This window comes from Octodon degus, unplaced genomic scaffold (assembly GCF_000260255.1).
Source record: "Octodon degus isolate 3935 unplaced genomic scaffold, OctDeg1.0 scaffold00051, whole genome shotgun sequence".
NCBI classification, from domain to species: domain Eukaryota; kingdom Metazoa; phylum Chordata; class Mammalia; order Rodentia; family Octodontidae; genus Octodon; species Octodon degus.
Window position 1 is genome coordinate 4,705,749 of NW_004524627.1, and position 15,814 is coordinate 4,721,562.

General features: G+C 47.4%; 1 protein-coding gene across 4 annotated transcripts in view; it reads left to right on the forward strand.

Moving 5' to 3' along the window:
* The first annotated feature begins 13,139 nt into the window (after positions 1-13,139).
* The window catches only part of Plat (plasminogen activator, tissue type), a 25,888-nt gene continuing 23,213 nt past the window's right edge, over positions 13,140-15,814 (forward strand). Inside the window, exon 1 of one of the 4 annotated variants that reach the window (XM_023717282.1) lies at positions 13,140-13,253. The gene's annotated coding sequence lies outside the window, so the exon portion shown is untranslated. Of the gene's footprint in view, positions 13,267-15,814 lie in introns of all 4 variants that reach the window. The other 3 variants (XM_023717283.1, XM_004633068.2, XM_023717284.1) reach the window with 3 other exon arrangements.

The window sequence follows — 15,814 nt, forward strand, 5'->3', positions numbered from 1 at the left end:
GTTTTTTTTTAAAGCTCTTTGTCTTTTATAGCATTTGTAACATTTGTCAAATAAAATTCTACTTCTTAAGTAAAAAAAAAGAGTTAACCAGACATGTATACACCCAAAATCTTATCAGCTTACGATCTGGTAACTAAGCCAGCAACTCATGAACAATTATGATGAAGTAATCTATGTTGCAAAATGGGGAGGGATTTATTAATAGAAGAGAGAGACCAACTCCACCTAGAGATACTTGCTTAAAGCTGATGTTAAACTTTAGCAATAAGAACAATTTAGCAATAATAATCTTAGTTATTTTGTGACTTTTTTTTTTCTTGGAACTAAACTCAGACCCTTGGGCATGCAAGCACATGTTCTAACCCTGAGCTAAGCTCACAGCCTGCTCAATGTGATCTTATAGAAAAGAAGGTATAACTCCTTTGAAATAGGAAATTTCTTTGTTAGTGAATAAAAAATACCAAAAAAAAAAAAACCAAACCCTCAGATGAGTAAGAGAAGGTATCAATTAATTCCTATAATCAACCTGCACTCATGACAACCTATGACTGACCTATAAGAAATAATACTTCTGTAAATTAGAAATAAGAAAACTAGATTTCTTAGCATAGGTTTAATTCAAAGGGAGAGTAAGGAAGTGGGGTGTGGCTCAATGTGAAGCCCTTGCCTAGCATGCAGGAAGCCCTGGATTTTGACCTTGGCACTGAGAAAAAGAGAATGCCAAAGAAGTAGGTGGCAGCCAAAAGAAGTAGTGGGGTCAAGTGGGGAACACTGGATCCCAAAGCTCACACCTTCTCTGGGGAGCAGGCATCAGTGGGGGCTTGGAGCCAGGCAGCAGGGTAAAAAAGGTACTGCTGGAAGGTGACTGGAAAGGAGGCTCAGGCTTTGATCTCTGGGTAGCTGAGGAGCAGGGACTAGGGCCTGGCACATGCTAGGCCAGCGCTCTGATTGCAGAACAGCAACTGCAGCCTGAGGACACCTCTGAAAAATGATTACACCCAACTTCTGAGTCTCTGATGTGTGCTGGACACAGGGCAGGACACAGCCTGGTGCTGCTTGATAAGTGAGGCTCAGGAAGCATGTGCCTCCCCAAAGGCCATGCCACTGGGAACAGAGGTGCACAGCAGCATGCTAACTCTGCAGCTCTCCTCACCTCTACCCTAGAATGGATGCAAAGAAAGCTCTCTGGGTACAGAAGCCCTGCGGCTGTGGTGGAGTAGGTCAGGGGCGCAAGGGTCAGGTTTCTGGGGTTCTGCTGTCTTTCTTGGGGCAGGGGTACAGCAAGAGGATCTTGGGGTTGTGTGTTCCTATTCCCTAACTTTTCTTTTGCCACTGTACTTACTGGGGTGACCTTGGGAAAGTGTCCTTACTCTCATGGCCATGGAGGTCCAGGCAGAACATGCACAGCCTACTCAAGATGGAGTCCAGGGCAGGGGTGTTTGGCTCTTGCCTTTCAATGTGTCCTTGGACAGTTCACTACACTCATGTCCTTCTTTATTTATTCCACTGCCACCATCACAGGGTGTCCCTCTGTCCAACAGCAAGTGCTGTCAGAAGCCAGGCTGGGTAGAGGCAAAGAGTTCAGCTGGAGAAGAGATGGAAAGGTGCTATTTTTTAAAATTCAGAGCTGGAGAGATAGAGTAGCGGTTTACGCATCAGGCTCTACAGCAAGAGGTCATAGGTTCGAGTCCCGGGTCTGCCTTTGGGGGCTGGGGAGATAGCTCAGTTGAATAAATACTTGCCTGGCAAGCTCAAGGTCTTGAGTTCAATCCCTGGCTCTGCAAATAAATAAATAAATAAATAAATAAATAAATAAATAAATAAAATTCAGAACATAGAAAGAATATAACATTAGATGATAAGGAATGAAATTGGGGTTAGTAACCATTTCTGAGTATAATTGCCAATCTACACCCCCAGTTTTTCAAAATTTTAATAATCATGCAAATCACCTAGGGATTCTGACTAGTGGAATCCAAGAACAAAACCTTCTGTAGCTAAGCAACCAAGTAAACCCTGGGCAGGGAGGAGATGAGCTGAGGCCTGGCCAGCAGAATCTCTGGAATTCCTCACATTGGTGACCTCTAGCAGAGATGCCGCTGTTCCTCTCTGGGCTCTGGTGGGCCTCTGCTGGGAAGGACAGATAGACACTTCTCCCAGAGGGCCGCCACAGCAGCCACATGAGCACACTCTGCCTAACAACTAACTAAGAAACAACTAGTGGTGGCTATCTGCACCCTTCCTCCTGGAGCTCCTCCCTGCACCATCCAGGATCTACCACCCCTACTCATCATGTCCAGCCCAACCCTGGACATCACAGCATAGGCAGAAAGGGGCCAGCACTGCAGAGCTGGCGATACAGCAATAGAGTAAAAGGCTCCTGGTGTGGGCCTGTGGATGCTGCAGGGTAGAGGGTGCAGAGTATTTCGTTCAGAGAGACTAGGGTTCAAATTCTCTTGAACCTTCCACTTAGGGCAAGTAGTGAACTTAGAGCATCTGTGGTCATTGAGAGTGGAGTTGACAATACCAGCCTCATTTGTGGAAATGAAAACAAGATGATTTACACAGGCATCTGAAAAATAGACTGAAACACAGTGGCTCATCCACATTAGTGTCTTTCCCCTGTCTGTCTTAAGGATAAGCCACACTGGCCCACTTCCCTCTGTAAGCTGCTGGGGCTCCCTTTTCCCTAGTCTTGTTCACTCATCAGTGATGTCTGCCTAAGCCCCACCTGATGCCATTCTGCAGGGTTTTGTCCCAATATGTGTGTCCCTCATCGCCAATGCTCTCCCTCTCCCAAACCCACCTGGCAAATTCATACTTCTATTGAGTCAATGCCTCCTTAGAGCTGCGGTAGGCCAGGTCCTTACTCCATGCTGCATACTGCACTCTAGTGCAGGGGCTGGGAAACTGCAGCCATGGACCAGGCTCAATGCCCCTCCTCTTCTGTAGGTAAAGCTTTATCTGAGCACAAGTCCACATGTGGTCTAAGGATGCTTGCATGCCATCGTGGTATGTTAGCTTTCTGTTGCTTGAGAAAATAACTGCGGGAAACCTTTGTCAGGAGAAGTTTGCTTTGGCTCACAGTGTCAGAGGTTTTGGTTTATGAGCACTTGGTGATGTTGCTTTTGGCCTGTGGAGGAAAGGAAGGAAGAATCTTGATGGAGTGTGTGGAAGAGGTCGCTGTCATTATGGCAGCCAGGATGCAAAAGTGAGATAGGAAGGGGCCACATTTCCAGTGTCCCCTCAGAGATGAACTCCACTAACTTCTCCCCATCAGGCCCCATCCATAGAGTTCCCCCCCATAACACCACTGGCTGGAAACAAAGCCTTTAGTTTATGGGCCTTTGGGGGACATTTGGATCCAAACAAAAACAAATGACAGATGTGATAGTTGATAATGGCAACTTGAGTAAGAGAAGCTCAACTAAATTGGCTCAGCAATGTCACACCCTATGGCTGGAAGATCCACCCTAGGGCTGCTTGTTGTTGCCCATGGAACAAAAAGGAAATAAAGGAGGACTGAGCTGCTTCTGCCTCTTGGGAGGAGAGTCTTCACCTTCCCCTTGGATGTCATCTCCTGGCTTCCAGTGCAGACTTAGGCTTCTGGTACAGACTTTTCAGCCTTCCACCCAAACCCATTGGCCTCTTGACACAGATGCACAGAGGACACTACAGTGAGCATCAGACTTTCAACCAGATCTTTCAGTCTCCAGTGTGCAGACACCCTCTGCACTCCCACATCTGACTCTGTGGGCAGCCACAGTAAGTCAATCTTGTAAATTCTTGCTTATTTGTATATCTTGCGCTATATCTGTTTTTTAGTAAACAATGACTTGACACAGCAGGAATGCGTAGTTCTAACAGAGATTGTACAGACCATAAAATTGAAATACTTATCATCTGACTTTTCAACCAGGAAATATGCCGACCACCGGTTCTAGTGCATATTTGTGTTTCCTCATGAGACACGCAAGCAGTGTGTATGACTTACCTTTGCAGTACCTGCCTGGTGTACAGCAAGACTCCAGGGCTGGGGAGTGATAGGTGCCATTCACAATTGAGTGTTTTGTAGCCTAGAGTGGGGACCATAGCACAGCTTGAATTTAGAGGACGTTCCTGTTGAGGAAGCCAAAGCTTCCTGAATCCCAGCATGCACCAGAACTCAGCAGTGAAAGACAGTACTTACTGGGACTTGAAAACTCCATCACACTTAAGAGGGTCTCCCCCAAGCAATGTGCTCCTGAGGGGGATCCCCAGACACCCCTGGACCCTGCAGGATAGGCTGTGGATCAGGGACCAGGGAGCCTGGGAGTGGTGAAACTGCTTTTGTCTGAGGAAATTATTCAGTTAGACTTTGACAGTCAAATCAGTTTGTCATGAAATGGTCTGGCATTCAACTGGCTGAGACTTTCTATATGACTTTTGTGGACAGTCAGTAACTGAGCCTTCTTTTCATTTTTATTTCGATGCAGGGTCTTGCTAAGTTGCTCATTCTGGACTTGAACTGTGATCCTTCTTCCCAGCCTTTTGATGTAGGCACAAAATGCTCGCATCATTCTGTGAGCCTTTCTGCAGTGAGACAGTATCGCTAACCCTGTAACCATATATAGCTTGGATTTTTCTTGAATCCTCAACCCAGCCCTAGTTCCACCACCTACTGGTCTGAGTCCCTCAGGCTTCAGAGAAGGGAAAATGTCAAACAATAACCTGGATCAAGTAGAAGCTAAGCAGCTTCTAGCTCTCTAATCCTGCAAATCCCATTTGTTTTCCACTGGATCCCACTTCCCCCAAGGGAATAAGACACTAGATCTGAGAGTAAAGGGCCTGGCGCATGTTCTCACAAGGCAGGATTCTGTGGCTATTATTGTCTTCCAGCATCCCTCTTGTGGATCTTAAATGTCCCCCAAGGCCCATGTGCTGCCCCTTAATCCCTAGGGTGGCGTCCCTGGGTGATGGTGGCACTCTAGCAGGTGGAGCACAGAAGGAATTCGGCGGGACATGGGGCCATGCTACCAGGGATCACGTTTCCCAGCCACTTCTTTTCCGTCTTTGTTTCCCTGGCTTAGAATGTAAGCATTTCTATTCCTCACATTATTCTGCCGGGAAGTGACGCCTTACCACAGACCCAGAACACCAGTGCTCACCCAGCCCTAGCCCACAGGCTGACTGTGCAGCCGGTGGATTACGCTCCGGCTCTCCTGTGAGCAGCGGTGTGACGCTGGGCAGGTACTTCTCTCAGAGCCTCTGTTTCCTTGACTGTGAGTGGGATGGCCATGGCCCCTGCCTCACAGGATGGGGTGTATGTGAGGAACCCACTCAGGGACAGAGATATGAGGCGTGTTCATTTGTATTCTCAAAAGTAACCCAACCTTTTTAAAAATAAATCTATGAAAATTATTTTTTAAATTGGGTCAATTTGAGAGAGCCAGGGGTGGTAAAATGTTAACAGCAAGCTGGCTGTTGTCATTTGTGGGCTCCAGCTGGAGGCAGGACCCTGGAGGCAGCTGTGGCCACATCACCGTGTGACACAATCCCAAGGAGTCACAGAAGTGTGTTTGCCAGAGGTGGCCACTCCCAGGAACGCAGCCTCACCCAAGGCCCCAGCACCCCTGGGAAATGGCCCCTGAAGTGCTGGCCTGGGCAGGTGTGCTGCTGCGTGCTGTGCCTCTGCCTCTGACATGTGGGGACATCTCCTGTGGCGGTGGAGGAAGTTCAGACCTTTGACCGAAACACATTTTCCCTCCTGCCTGGAAGAGCGGTGACTTGAGCACATTAATAAACAGCTATGTTTGGCTTTTTATCCAATTCCCAGCAGGATGGGACCACTTCAGACGTATTCTTGTTTACTGGTTTATTTTAAATCATTTATAGGAATTCCATGCTCAGGGCCCTGTCCGTGTTTGGGAGATAAAGGAAATGGTGCCGGTTAGCCTTTTGCTTCCTGGTTGGCACTGTGGTACCTGAGACAGGCCCGCAAAGGTGGCACGCCAGGTGGAGGGGTGGGGTGGGGCCTCCTTCTATGTGCTCCGCACCTCCCTGCCTGCACTCTTCCTGTGTAACTTCTTTCCCTATCTGTGATGCTGTGGGTGGGACCCAGGGCCTCATACATGCTAGGCAAGTGCTGTACACTGAATCACTAACCCACATCCCTAACAGGGGAATGAGAATTTAGTATGTGCTTGCATCTCAGTCTCACAAACATTGTCACTGGAATTCCCTTTTTACCTGCATTGTACGTATCAAGAAACCATCTCCAAGGAGTTGGGTAGCTTCTCAGTGGCCTTGGGCCTCAGGTGCAGTGTGACTTCAACAGAGCTTTTGACTAGATGAGCTCCAGATGTGGGCCTGCCACTTCCTGCTCTCCCTGCAGTGGAGCCTGCCATCCTCTGCTACCTTGGGGCAGGGCAGTGTCAAGCAACAGGGTGGATGCAGGTGCGGGGGCAAAGTGCTGATCTATGGATGGTCCCCACACTCCCACCCCACTCTGGGAACTTCCTGCGTCTGTGTGGGGATCCCGACCATGGGCATGGAGCAGCGGGGCCCAAGAGATGGGGACCGCTGTGGGGGTAGCACTGAAGTGTTGGGAATAATCTGTGAGGGAGCTATGGAGAGCACAGGGAACACAAGGTCGAGGAAGCCACTTGGACTGTTTCCTCCTGGGCAGCTCATGGTCCATGTATCCAACATCATGCAGGGCTGGTGGGGAATCAGGAGGGGCCAGGGCAAGTTTGGTCTTCACCTGTATGGACTCTCCGAGATCCCCATGAGGCCTGGCAAAATGGGATCCTTCTCATGCTCTGACTGGGACTCAGCTTTTGCTTCAGGTAAACATTCCGGGTTCCTTCCTGTAGGAGTGAGTGATCCAGGGGCCACAGGTGAGTCCTCTTGACCTCTCTGTGCCTCCAGTTCTTGTTGTGCAAATTGGGTCTGACACCACATAGCTTGGAGGCTTCATGAATGCTCGTCAGTGATGTGTGTGCCGGGGCTGGGTCCCTAGGGTTGTTCTGTTGGGACCTTGGGATGTGGCCATAGTGGGAAGCCATTGTCCTCTTCACTCTTTCCTTTTGTTCATGAGGGGAGGACTGTGCACAGTCATGTGCTTCTGCCACCCTGTGTTGCTAGTCAGGCTCAAAGCCTTGTGGTCACTCTATTTTGGGCTGGAATCTCTATAGCGGGCCAAAATAAACCTTTTCTCTTTATCAGTTAATTATCTCTGGTATTTTGTTATAGTTCCATAAATCTGACTAACACAGACACATCCTCTGCCCCTCTCATAGGATATGACGTCTGAGGGACAGATGTGATAGTGTGTATGACAGAGTCTCATAAAAGACCACATTCTAAAGTTCATCATTAGCAGTAGCCATCTGGAGCTGAAGAGCTGGCCAATGCAGGGAGAATTTACTTTCTTTGTTTAGAGTATCCTCTCTCTGTTTTGTCTCCAAAAGTTCACTAAAACCCAACCCTTGTTCATTGGTTCACAATCACCTACTGGGTTTATAGTGTAAATATTTATCTTCCACAGTTCATGAGCAGCTTTTAGGACCCCCAAAGGTGGCTGGTCTAAAATGAGACCTCAGGTTTGAGTGCCCAGGCCTTAAGGGTGGAGTCCTAACTTGGTTATTCCCAACCAACCAACAACAGCTGGTCTCAGCTCTTGTAGCCGTCCAGTGCCTGTGCTTTGTGCTTCTCTGACTCTTGGCCTCTGTGCCCCCCTCAGTACCTGCTTTTATCAGACTTTAACCAGCACTAGTTCCATGAGCTCAGCTCTGTAGATAACACCTCTAAAGTGTGGGTCATAAATAAAGATAATCATTTCCTAAATTACCTTTCAGGTGCCTGAAGGTTGTTTTTGCCAAATCCATTAACTTCATTTGGGCCCACACAGGAATCTGAGGGAGACTTTTGATCCCAAAAGTCTGAAAACTCCACTCCCAGACCCCACTAACATGTGTTCAGCATGGCTAAACACAGGCACAAACCATTGACCACTCTAGTCGGCTCTTCTGAGGCCTTCAGTCACAGCTTCTTTATCCTCAAATGTACCTACAAATAAACTCTCTTGTAAAACCCTTTGGTCCAGTGACTCGCTCCTGTACAGCGGGCAGACAGACCTGACTCAGGGAGGTCCTGTCCTTTGGCCATCACAGCTTTGGTGTGGGAACTTGAGGCAGGAACCATAAAGAATGAGAAACAAGTTCCACCCTCCTTTAGCTCAGAATACCTTTTACTTACCCACAGCTGCCTCTCACCCAGCTCTGAGGGGCCTGGCAGCCTTCCCAGCATCCCCTCCAGCCCCTGAGTCCTAGAATCCCCACTACTCATCACACCACCCCATCCCTGTCCTGGTCCTGTAGTCTTTGGCTCAGCTTGTCCGACTCACCCTCTGGAATCCCTTCCTGGCTGTCTACCTGGCCCATAAGCCTTCCTCTGGGGGCCCTCAGGCCTTCTCAGACTTCACACTGTTTCATAGCTGTTGCTTCTCAGAGCTCCAGGAGCAACCTCTCACCTTCCTGGAGGGTATTTTTTAAAAATCAGCATGAAAATGTTGTGTAATGGAGTCCATATACCCAATGGTCTCTTTAGAGGGCATGGGTCTTGTGATGGTCAGAGCAGGCAGTTGCTGACAGAGGGTCTCTGCTCCATGTTAGGGATTAAGGCAGATAATTCAGATCCACTAGAGGTCATCCAATGTACTGTGTTCTGGTGACTTCATTATTTTATTTGTGTATTTATTTATTTTGCTGGCTGGCTGGGGATGAAACACAAGGCCTTGTACTTGCAGGGCAGCATGGTACCAACTGAGTTACATCCAGCACATTCATTTCCCTTCATCTCTAATAAAAAGTGTGGGCTAAATCACTCCTGCCCACATAGTAAGATAGGGCAAGGGACATTTGAGATGTCATCGATTCAGTCCGTGACTAAAATCAGACAGGAAGCCCTATGCTTGGGAGATAAAAGAAGGCTGGGAAAAATGACTTCCGGCTTATCTGGCTTGGTGGAAGGCTTTCCTGGGGGAGGTGTGAGCCTGTATGAGGGTGAGGTGGGGACGGAAAGTGACTGTGCTGGGCAGCAGGAGGTGGCCCAGTGTAAACAGCAGTGTCCTGCCACTGAACACTGACAGTCCACACGCTGGTAACCAAGATGACGCAAGAACCACATCGGCCTTAAGTCATCATGCTCTCCAACACCCGCCACCCTCCTAGCAGGGATCAGGGTGACTTCATCACAGAGGTACAGAGGGCTTTGGCAGATTTCTTCCTGGCGCCTGCTCAGATGGGGCAACCAAGGGACACTGCCGGGTCACCATACAGTCAGAATGACTAAGTCACCTGTGTCCCCTTTGAGTTTTGGTTATTGTGATTATCAGCATTTTAAAACAGAAACAAACAAGCAAACACAGTGAAATGACCTGGAGGGCTGGCAGGAAACAAGCCAAGTCCCCCGTGTGGGCTCTGGAGTCGGTGTGAGCCCCACCAGCAGCAGCCCAGCACTAGCTCCCAAATTTCTGCAGGCATCAGAAATCATTCCTCTGCCTCCTCAGGTTTAAAACATGAGGGTCAAAGCTGGAATTAGTGGCATACACCTGAATCCCAGCACTTGCGAGGTTAAGGATTGCTGTGAATTCAAGTCCATCCTGGGCTACATAATGAGTTCAAGAGCAGCTTAAACTATACATCAAGACCTTGTCTCAAAAAGTAAATAAGTAAATAAACAAATAAACAAAACAAAGATTAGGACTGGAGTGTAGTTCAGTGATACAGTACTTGCCTAACATGTGTAAGGCCCTGGGTTTGACCCACAGAACCTCAAAAACAAAACAGACAAACCAACTTGGATTATAATAGTTTATTTTTCCTAAATGTATTAACCACAGACACCATTACAAGGATGGGATGACCTCAGAATAAGATACATAGCAGGGGTGGTAAACCTATGGCATGCATGTTCTATTTCTTTTAAGACAAAAGATGGTAATGTAGCACTGTGTTTTTCTAAGCTAAAACTTTAGCATTCAGGATTAATTGCAGTTTTGGTGCTTTGTGATAAGTAATTGAGTTTTGGGTGCAGTTTGGAAGGCAGTCTCTAAAAAGTTAACCAGGGGCCGGGGAGATGGCTCAGTAGAATAAGCACTTGCCTGGCAAGCACAAGAGCCTGAGTTCAATCCCTGGTTCTGCCAAAAAAAAAAAAAAAAAAAAAAGAAAGAAAAAGAAAAAAGAAAGAAAGAAAAAGAAAACCCTATCTAAAAAGTTAGCCATCACTGGTATCACTGATATGGAGTGTGTTTGGATATAAGTAGATGGTCTTACAAACCCATTAACCTCTTCAAAGTAATTAACATCTTATTATATATATATATATATATATATATATATATATATATATATATATATGTAAATGATACAGTAGATATACTTCTATCAGGTCAGAAAGTTGAACTTTCAAGTAATTTTTAATTAATAGATGTTTCTTAGAGAAGTTTCAGATTTTCCGTGTGTCAAAAAAAAAAAAAAATTTTTTTAAACAAACCTCTTGTGGCTCTTACTTTTGCTCTCATGTGACACTAGTGTTGCCAAGAAGACAAACACAATTTGAGGCAGATACACTTTAAAATCCAAGGTAAGAAGCTTTCCTTTGAAAAGGGCTTTCCCATGGGGAGAGATTCAGAAAAGGGACAAAACTGGAAAAAATAAGCTAACACAGACTCTCCTGTGTATGCACTGTACCATTGAGCTGTGCCCCCAGCCCTAAAATGTACTTGTAAGATGACTTATTGGGTTATTTGTCTGAAAACATGTTTCTTGAGGTATTTTATGTGAATCAGTTAACAGCCCTAAGTTTCTTGCTCTCATCAGAAATACACATAAGAAAAAGAGGTTTGTACCTATGTTGTTTATTTATTATTTCTTGCCTATATCTTATAATATGAGAAACTACTTTGGCAGTAACAATACACAATGTATTAACCATTAAAAAAAAAAACACCAGTAAGAAATACACATAAGGAGCTAAGCACAGGTCAAATGGCCTTACCTTCAGTAAGGCAACCATTCCTGAGGAGAAAAAGTCTTCCTGGGGTCCAGCCTAGACTCCAGACAGGCTGTGGGCTCCGCATGCTGGGCCCTGGTGGGAACCCAGGCTCATTACTCAACTGAGGCCCAGAGCCGGGTGGAGGGGAACAGAGTTGACGCCTAAAGCACCAATGCTAAAGCATTTGTGGACCAGGGAAAGGACCAAGGAAAGGAAGTTGTGTTGGAGACACAGAAATGGATCTAAAAAATACAATTTCTTCTACCAAGGAGCTGGCTGAAAATGAGAGTCCTTGGAAAAAGTTTGAAGACATTCATGGGTAATCATGTTAGAGATTATTGAAGAAAATCCTTATTTGCCCAACATGCCTTCTCCAAGTACTATGCCTTCCACTGCCTGAGCCTCCAAGGACTTCTGGGCCAGGCACAGCAGCCTTGCTGCGTGCTATGGGAGTGCAACAATGTCAGATATCACATGGTGCAACCCCTAAGATGTATAGCATCTCAAAAATGTTATTTTTCAGTCTTTTTCTATATATCCATGTAGTGCTTGCATAGTTTATATTGCAGTTCGTATATAAATTTGTTTCCACTTGTTTTTGGTAATTGTATGATTAATTTTGCTATGTCTGCACAACAATGGCAGCAGTCATCATAATGACTACAGTATACCACATTGTACTGGCATGTCATTTTGACCTATTCCTCTATTTCTGGAATCTAAGTTATTTTCAGCATTCAGATAGTCAAAAGTGTTTTAGGCCCACCATTATCCTATATGAGAATTTAAAAAATGTGTTTTGTTGGATTAAATATTTAAAGAGCAAGAGCTCTAAGTGAACAACCCAACGTTCAACTTTTACCGTGTTTCTGTTCAAAACCATGCTGTGCTCTTCTCTTTTCTGTGAGTTTCAGAATGGTCACAATATTTCTTGCTCAGCTCCTTGTGTTTGCTCCTGCTGGCCACAGCCACCTGAAAAACCCTGGGGCAGTGCCACTGCCCCTGAGAAATTTCCTTCCAACTTCTGGATGTGGTGCCCACTTGGCGGCCGCTTGGTCTGCTCACTATCTGGGCAGAGATTTCTTGAATGCAAAGAGCTTTGAGGCAAATTTATCAGAATGTGATGTCACCAGGAGTGATTCTTATCTTTTTATCCCTCCCCTCCCCACCCCACCAGTGAGATCCTGCCTCAAATCAAAGTCCCCATTGTTACCTTATCAGCCTTCCCTCACCTCCTTCTCCTCCACACCACTCCCCCAGCCTCCAGAGGGAGGACAACCTCAATGGATGGGCACACAAAACCCTGGGTTCCAGTTAGCCCTTTGGTACTAACTAGGTACATTTCAGCAAAGCCCAGGGGGGCCTATGAAGACCCCTGACCCCATAAGCTGGACACCAACTGAGACTAACAAACAATGCTGGCAGCTCTGGCACTGTCCATTTTTAATCCTCACTGAGCCTGCAAACAGAAAGCCCAAGCTCAGCACAGTTGAAAGCCTGTCTTAGGTCACATACCTCATTGCCAGTACAGCCAGGTTCCACCCTAAGACTTTCCCTACACTGTTGGAAGAAGTGCCAGCCTGTCCAGCAGGTGCTGGGTGCCACGGCCTGGCAGCTTCTGCTTGACAGCAAACTCCAGAAGCCAAGTGCCTCCTGGAGACCTCAGTTATAAGGGGTCGAAGGCCCCCCACCGCCAGGCTTTAGCCTCAGGGAGGAGGGAAATAAATTTCCGGAGACCAGGGTTTAGAGAAAGGGGAGCATGAGGGGCCTGAGTGGCCACATCCAGGCTGGACACTCCCACAGCAGACCACTGCCAGGCTGTTCCTCCCCTGCACTGCCCGACAGCCCCAGTGCACCAGGGCAGAAGACTGTTCTCAGCCTCCGCTCTCCCATGTTTAGTAACCGACCACTTCTGGGAAGTCCCCCTTAGGTATCTGAGTACAAGATTCTAAGGAAGAGTCTTAGGGCCCATCCAGCTCCCAGATTCCTGTGATCCGATGACATCAGGTTTGTGAATAATCCAGCTGGCGCCAAGCCAGGCCAGGCAGGGCCTGCTCCCCTTCCAGTCCTGTCTACTGAGCACACTCCTTCTCTGGGCCCGCCCACCGGCCGCCACCCACCCTCCCACCGGGGACCTTAAGAGCGGCTAGAGCAGAGCAGAGCAGAGCAGAGGGAGCTTGGAGCTGGGACACCACCGCGCTGAGCAGAGCCAGAAGGTGAGCTGTGGTGGTAAGTCAGGGTCTGTGCTTTCTCGGCGCAGTCTCCTCTCTGTCTCTTTCACAATTTCAGGCAAGCCAAGCCAAAGAAGAATGACTCTGTCCCTGAGTCCTGGGAGGACTGGCGAGGACAGTTCTTTTTGTATCTTCAGTCTCTCAGTCTTTCTGAGATGATTGGAAGGGAGTGGTGGTGAGGGAGGGTGGAGAGGAGGAAGTGTTCTTGCAGGCGGCCCTGCTCCCCTGCTCGCAGAGGCAGAGAGGTGGAAGGGTAGAGCAATGCTCCACAGACAACCGGTGCTCCGGGGACCGCAGGCAGTGCCGAGTCGCAGGACTGAGCTCAATGTCCTGGCAGATGGGGTCTGCTTCTGCCTTCCTGGGGGCCTGGGAAGCAACTGAGGCTAGGATGCTAAGCCTCCCTCTGCTCCAGAGTCTGACAAACCAGTAGGAAGCACTAGGGAAGAACAGCCTGACTTTCAGCCACCTTGCTTTTCCACTTGGAGTTTGGGTAGAAAATCATCTTGGATCTCTCTGCTGGTCAGTTCGTCCTGGTTTTCTTTCCAGGGGCGTTGATCGAGTGTGTAGTCTTCTTTAAGGACTTTTCTACTACAAGGAAAAAAATAACACCACTGTCTTTTATCCTTTACTGCACTAAGCAGGAGCCCCAGCAGGCTCTACTGAAGTTTTGTTTATTTGTTTGCTTTTACCTCATAAAAATGGAAGGAAGGAGTAAAACATGCTGAGCTCCTAAGTAACTAATGATGAACTCAGCATGAAAAGTGTGGCAGCAGTGATTTATTTGGTAGCAGATTTGGAATAATAGTCTCTTGGGGTTGAATGATATAGAAAAAGTGTGTGCATGTTGTGTGTGGGTCTGTGTGCATTGTGTGCGTGCACAAGCACAATCCCAAGAAGCAACCCTGCAAGGACAGCTGCAATCAAAGCCCCCAAACATGACTTCCATGTAGTCCTCGGGTGGGGGCCAGGCTCATCCTGGGTGCAGACCCTAGGGAGTTCAGGATCAGTGGATAGGGTCAGCAGGAGTGCCAGGGAGAGCAGTCAGGCCAGGGCACTGCTGGGACCATCTAGACAGAAACAGTTCCTACCCACTCACCAATGTATTCTGCCCACAACTTTCTGAGGCCAGCCTGGGCCTTAGGGTCTTGCCAAAGGCAATGACAGGTGCCCAGTCTCCAGCCTGCAAGCCCCATCTGCTCCCCAGAGCAGCTCCATTTATTTTGTAAGGCCTCTTACCAGACTTCCAGCATCTACACTTCACTGCAGCCCGGGACAGGCAACACAGCCACCACCATGCTCCCCAGGGCAGAGCTCTGAAGCAGTGCTCAGGACTAGTATAGGGCGGGCAGCTGGGCACACATTCAGCCGCGTGGCTTGAGATGGCCCTGCCCACAGGTGTTCTTGGTGAGTGTGCAGCAGGGCCATGGCACACTCAAGAGCTCACTGTCTAGGGAGCCTGTTTTCCAACCTGCTGGCAGGAGTTTGTTCAGTTTCAGAGTTTTCTGGCAACTTCTATCTGGAAAGCCTGGTGCCAGCTTGGCGATTCAGGGGCCATGTGTAGGCAGACTGCTCAACCCAACACTGAGGCAACAGCAGATTTGTGGCAATGGTAGTAGACTTAGCTCCACTATCCCTGGACTTCTCTGAGATGCCAACTATCTGGAGTGAGGAAGATCTTGAGTTTTTAGCTGAAATGTTTAGTTGCTTATAATTAGATGGTACTGTGTATCTGAAGTCAAAGAATAAAACAAAAAAAATTTTCTGGGAGTAACTTTCAGCTCTGTTTCAGTAAAATCTTAAGATGGACACTGAGGGAGGGTGATATACTGTTCTCTCCTACTTTGAGCCACTTGCATTGTAAGTACAGGAGAAAAGTCTGCAATGGGAAGGTAGATCCTGTAACCCAGGGCAAACCCCATGACCAACTCAGGTTTCAGGCTATAATCCTCATCCCAGGCAAAGCAGCTCACAGAATAATAATTCAACCCAATAAGAAGGGGGTGATCTTAGATTTATAGAAAATCATATCAGGAGCCAGGTGTGCTGCATGCCTGTAATCTGAGCTCTTGGGAGGCTAAGACAGGAATAATGTGTTAATATTACCCCTTAGTTGTTGCAGGTTGATCAGGCCTGCAATCTCCCAAATGAGTATACAGTAAAGGCTTAAATAAGAGTCAAGTATTATGATTTTAGAGCACCAGGAGGACCAAAACCCTCTGGCAGAATTCAACATTCTCTGGAGGCTACGATAAAGATCTTCTCTGGGTAGCCATATTGATTTAATTATCATCAAAGGAGGGGAATACTGAAGAAATGTGGGAGAGGGCTTGTGGGTTAGCTCAGTTGTTTAAGTGCCTGCTTGGGCAAACTCAGTCAGGCACAGAGAACCGTGGTTCAATCCCCAGACCCTGCCTTAAGCAGCCTGAGCTTGAAAAAAAAAAAAAATTAAATTAAAAAAAAACTTTCTGAAAAATGTGGGAATCTGAGCAGGGTCATTTAAGGAATTTGGAAGTCTACTCAAGGACTTCTCCAAATAATACATTATG